We start from the raw sequence: 6255 nt of genomic DNA on the forward strand, positions 1-6255 counted from the left end.
CGTGTTGCTAAGGGTACTAATGAGTCCAAACTGTTACCTTTACACTGCAAAAAAGTTAAGTATTTTATTATTTTGTAAAGTTTTGTCCTGAGACTTGTTGGTTTTTTTTTGGTTTCGGTTCACTTGACATCAAATTTTACGCAAATCTTGAAATGAGGCAAATTATTTCACCTCATTGATAATCTTTTTGTCTTATTTTGCAAAAACAAAAACAGAAATAAGATTTAAAGTCTAAATATAAGACTAAAATACTTGACTGACAGTTTGAAGTCCCATGCAGAGGCATGTGATTTGGTTAACCGTTTCCAAAAACTCAATGGCGATAATCCATAAAATGATTTAAAGTAATGAATAAATACTATCAATTATTCCAGAAAATTGCTAAATACACTGGAGCCATTTGCCAAAACACTTTCCAATTTCCTTCCTTTCAGTAGCAAAACCCAAAATGAATTAGTCAGATGTGGGGTAAAAAAAAAAAAAAAAAAAACATGCTCAGATGAATGCTGCATCTTTCCAGCCCTGTGGAAATTGGTTTTGCAAACACAAAAGCAAATAAATGTACTATTATCCCCCCCCCTCCCTCCCTCCCATTCTCCACTCATCAATTTTACACTGAAGCACGAGAGGGGCACTGGAAGGTCGACTCTCTCCTCCAAACTTCTGAGACATCCACAGAAGAGGGCCGAACAAAGAACACAACTTCAAATGCAATCAGCCGCACAGCCTCCTGAGCCGAGCGAGCGGTTCACTTGGGTTTCAATGCCTGTCCACGAAACGACCGGATGACCTGGACACAGCCACGGGTTTCAGAGATTATTCCAGACCTTTTCACCCTCATTTAGCTCGTCATAAGTCCGGGAAGCTCGCTGCCACTACACTGTTGCTAATTACGGTGCTTGGAACACGCAGCTGCATACGCATTCTGAGAGTGTTTCACCCACAAATACCGCCGCATATCGATGCTTTTAGTAGAGTTTAGACCAATACATCAAACTCAATAACTATTGTCATTCCTCGTCCAACAGGCCATATGTTAATTGTAAACACTAAACCATTAAACACTCATATAATGGTTTGCGGCGGTGTAGTTTGAGCATGACGCAGGATACAATGACAGATCAGCGTGATGGCGGATGCTTGGCCATGTCACACTGGGAGAGACTGGAGTTCAGGTGTGATGCATTACAGGTATGATAGCTCTGAGCTTACTTTAAGAACCTGCTACAGGTAAGATTGTGTTCAGGCCTGCATTAAGGGGTTCGGAGGCCCATGCCCATTGGTTCAACGTGGCCGTGACTGCGTCACATGGTCCGTAGGGTTGCCAGGTCTCAACCCTGACATGTGAATACCTCTTGCAGCCTCCCATGGCAGCATCTGTACCGTGATCCCGTCTGTACAAGCAGCCATCTCTGCTTTCCCCCAGTCTGCATACACAGAATAAAACATGAGAATGCGTAAGAATACATAAGGAGGGTGGACTGTCCATCCTAAATTAAATCTAAATAATGTGCAGTGTACAGGACAAAGCAGTCTGTGAACTTCCAGAGGCAGTGTGTCCGTCCATCCATATGGCTGCAGGGCAGACTGAGGGACTGGTCCAGGTGAGGAGACCGGTCCAGGTGAGGAGACCGGTCCAGGTGAGGAGACCGGTCCAGGTGAGGAGACCGGTCCAGGTGAGGCTAGAAGCTAGAAGTCGGTAAAGATATGGCCAAGTCTTAAACGGGACGGGAATGAGAGAGTACCTCAGGTTGTGAGCGCTCTCCCTGCCCTGACCCTCAACGGTGTTCCTGCAGTAAAGCTGGCCCATCTTTGAGGGGTTCTACATGACCACGGCAGTGTGGGCTGTTCCAAGCTGCTTCTAAAAGAGAACAGGACTCTGAGCCGGACAGCTCCTGGCCATTGGGAACAGGGCCAGTGTGTTTACACATTACACAGCAATACACAAGCAAGGACTTGGACCCGAGATAGCAGGATCCTAACAGAAGAGATTAATCACAATCACACGCAGCTGTATAATAAGGTTATTGGGCATTGTCTCGATGATAAGTTGTTAGGTAGTGCATTATGTCATGGCCTCCTCCATAGTCTGAATGTCACCAGTGATTTAATCACTGGCATTCCCATGGCAGTTGCATGCATTAGTTCATGTGTTTGTTTTCCGTCTCCCGGTTAATGATGAAACGCAGATTCCGTAAAGTGGCCCCGAATGGTTCCTCAGTCCACTGGCTCGGAGTCTAATTCACGCACAACCACGTTTGTGACAGTCCAGCACTCTCTTTGAACCACTAATCTAATGAGAGCAACAGGGACCACGGCCATTCAGACGCGAGGAACAAACCATCAGCCGACTCGATGATATTTATAAATCGTGATGCAATGCAAACAGAATGAACGATGGAGACAACACAAAGGCGAATCAAGCGGCCCCCAAACTAAACCGCAGCACACGGCCTGATGCGATACGGGCTCACAGCTCACACTGCCAGGACGGAGCAGAACGCATCTTCATTCAGTCCAAAATGTGTGTTCGCCATAATCGGGTGGCGGGTCATCTCCACTCTCTCACATAAAATGGAGGCGCACAATACACAATCTTTTTAATGCGCGTGCTAGATTACAGCAATTAGGAGACTTATTTTTAGTATCAGTGTACATCAAGCCTTTTGCAGGAAAATACAGGAACTGGTATTTTCGCCAATAATTCTACTTAGTTGGCTGCAGGTGATATAATGAATTTACTTAACAGTTACTGCAGAGTCTAGTCTAGTGTATCAGCATCCTCTTACTCAGGTGATAAATCATCACAGCTGTTAATATTTATCTGGAAATGTACACATGACCACAGCACAATGTTGCTTTTTTTTTGCCTGCAATTAATGAAACATTAATTTAATTTAATAAATCATGAATCATTTCCCCCCTCAATAGCCTGGTGGTATTTCACATTTAGCCTTTAAAAAATTAAATGAATGTCCCTAACCTTAAGCAGTTTCTCAAATTATTTAATTGAATGCTGCCCACAATCGAGTAGTTTAAACGGCCGGATAATCTCCCACAATAATTGTAGATGGAGGGAATGCACAATGTAAAATAAAAAATAATCACTGCCTAATGCCAACAAAAACATATACAGAGGATAGCTCAGAATATGGACTGTAGGTTTAAATATTTTTTTATTTTGGGAAGAAGGACAGTGAGACAGTACTGCCGTCGGGGAAACAGTGGGGTAGAATATGGAAATCCCTGGGCTTACACCAGCAGCACTCGAATCTCTCCCTCTCTCCAACGTCATCAGAGCACTTCAAACTCAATTACCCACACTCCACTGGGTCTCCCACACTGCTCTGCACATGGGGCTCAGTACGCGGGCCAGCCTACAGCACTTTCACCCCATCCGCCTGCTCAGACCTTAATGTACAATCACTGCGTGAATGTATGGCCGTTAACCTGACCACCTCCATGGTGTGTCGGTCTTAAATGCAGTCATGGGCCTTGGTGTTCAACGCGATCGCTTCAACCGATCACATTCATGTTATGCTCGTCATTAAAGCATCACAGCCTTGAAGCAATTGATTAGGCCTAATTGATCACAAATACTTTATTACCCATAGGTGCCATGGGGGCATGCACAAATAGAGAATAAAACTAGTTTTCTGAACTTGAATAAAGTCATACGGGAGAGAGGAAGTCTGCCCCACGTGTCATTTCCTGCAGGAAAAGATGGTAGATCCTGCTCTTTCATAACACTTAAATACAGTTGTACAGCTCTTTCTGGGCATGCACTGAGAGAATTCACAGAGTAGCCCTCCTTCTGTCTGCAACTGGTCTACTGAGATGCTTTTAGCCTTGCATTATTTATGACGCCAATTTGAAATAGCTACAACAGGGAACATGGATTTTTCCTGCAAATTTTCATACTATATATAGAGCCATAGAAAACACTCTTCATTCTGAATCATTGATGCCTTCAATAACTTGAGGCGGACAATAAATAAGTCTTTTTGAAATGGTTTGAACAACCCACTTGAGTCACTCTTTGAACTAGAGCCCTAATCCATATCTTGCTACAATAATTTAACTTCTTGAACCAACTCAGCTTGTCTGAAACACTAAATGTCCTTCGATCACTCTTCATCACTTTGTTTTAGTCACATCTTGGACCAAAGGCATGTCTTCCATACGGTAAATTGGATAGACATTGGTGGCCTTAATACCTTGATAAGAATAGCAGAATTAAAGTTTAAGATGGTAGCAGAATGCAGAATCGGGTTTCTCATTCAATGTCTGGATGGTCAATCATCTAGCTATTATTAGGTTAATTGGTATTTGGGTTATTCTAAGTACCCATCACAAGCAAAGATGGGTCCCAAGTGATATGTTGTGATATAAAATATTTGGGCTATACATAAAGATGCATTTAACCTTAGTATTATCACCTGCCACTGTGAAGTTCAACATACAATCACAGTAAATTTGATTATGCCAACTGCACCCTGGAGACTTTGGGGTTCACTGTAATCAGTCATTGTTCAAATTACTGTTTCAAACTTTAAAAAAAAAAGTTTTAAAAAAAAGTAAACAAATAAAAGTTTAATTTCAGTTTTTTGTGTGAGTCGCTGTCATGTGTACTTTGTGTAGATGGGACTGCTGGTGAAATGTTCACGCTAAGTGCAGTAACATCAAGCTTTTAGCTGGACTATCTGAAGCGTTCTTGAGAGAGAAGAACACGAGCACATAGTGTACGACTCAAGTGAAGCGTTTCCACCACTTTCCCCTCCACTCACCCACGTTTACTTGCTTTTAAAGGTCACATATTTATGAACCATCACTCACTGGGCAATGGGATCCCTGATATACCCTGATTCCACAACGGGAACAACCTGAACCCTGAACCCACGGTACCCCTAAATCCCTCTTGGAAAGGGGTGGAAATGCAATTAAACAAAAACAGTATAAAACATTTTCTGAATGAGAGGCAACTTCACTGAATATTAAACTACCAATGGACTTTAGTGGGTAGTAATGTCATTGTTGATATTACTCCAATAAACTGAAATGGATCAAACAAAAGTTGATAATAGCCTACCATGAGAGTTTAGATCACCTCCAATTACTCCAAATCAAAACGAACTTAAAAAATGTAATGCTAAAACAAAATTTTATTGTATTTATATTATTTAAAGCCATTTACAACAAGCACCCTAGAACCACTTGCACACTTGAAATGTATGACTCCACAACTTCAAACACAGGCCTAAACGTGAACTGTATTGACTACGTAAATCATCATTAGGTGGTTAAAACTCGTAATTTCTTCGCTGTTCCGTCCAGTAATGCATACGACGTTCGATATCCTGCTAATATAACACTTACGGGTACTTATTTCGCTAAAACGATGCGAGGAAGGAACGAAAGCAATGTAGCAAAGTATCACCTTACCAGAAACTAGTGTGACACCGGGGCCCTCGTGCCTTGTGATCCGGGAAGGAGCAGGGCTAGATGGGCCAGCAGGCCTTCGTTTACCCCGCCTTTCCAGGCGTTCCCTCTTACAATTCAACAAGCTAGTTGTGTAGAAAAGGCAGCAACCTTAGTTTTCAAACGGCATCGCCTGTCAATAAATAAATATATGAACTCAAAAGACAGCCTATACTGTTGCGTACTGGTTTGGCTACAGCCAGGATAAACTGTTGACCGGGATAAACTGTTGGGAATTACATGCGATTTCAAGCTATTCACGAGATTCATAGTACTGTTTATATTCTCAGTCCCTATCAACAAAGACGCAAACCCTGTACGGAATCTCCGTTTTTGAAGCGGACAGCTGAAATCCTTGGGACGTTCTGAGGCAAACTTTCGGATTTAAACTTCCAGATGGATGGAATGTGTGTTTTATTGAAATCTGCTTTATGTAAAGAAACACAGCTGAGGCATGGAATTTTAGGCATGGAATTTTCGAAGCCAGAAGCATGGGGAGTAATTTTATTTATTTGTGTATTTATGTTATCCTTTGAGCTAACCCAAAATGTACTGTATTGCCAAAATTTTACTTTTACTTACCCAGCTGATCTATAATAATGTACCGAAAAACAGAAATTCAAATTTGTCATCTCTGACACGAATGATGTCTGTTCCCAGAGACAATTACAGTTAAATAGAAATTGCTACAATACCAATAGCTACTAAGAAACCACCCACTTCCCTCACGAAAGGTTGATACCTGACCAGGGATACACAATAAACTGTATGTCCCGC

General features: G+C 42.1%; 1 long non-coding RNA gene across 1 annotated transcript; it reads right to left on the reverse strand.

The window, feature by feature from the left end:
* Positions 1 to 856: 856 nt before the first annotated feature.
* LOC133134629 (uncharacterized) lies at positions 857 to 5690 on the reverse strand. The gene is made up of 3 exons (XR_009709311.1): positions 5443 to 5690; positions 1746 to 1861; positions 857 to 1427 (listed from the first exon to the last, which is right to left on the reverse strand). It is a non-coding gene; the product is annotated as an uncharacterized LOC133134629 (long non-coding RNA).
* Between the last annotated feature and the right edge of the window lie 565 nt (positions 5691 to 6255).

This window comes from Conger conger, chromosome 8, assembly GCF_963514075.1.
Source record: "Conger conger chromosome 8, fConCon1.1, whole genome shotgun sequence".
In the NCBI taxonomy this organism is placed as follows: Eukaryota; Metazoa; Chordata; class Actinopteri; order Anguilliformes; family Congridae; genus Conger; species Conger conger.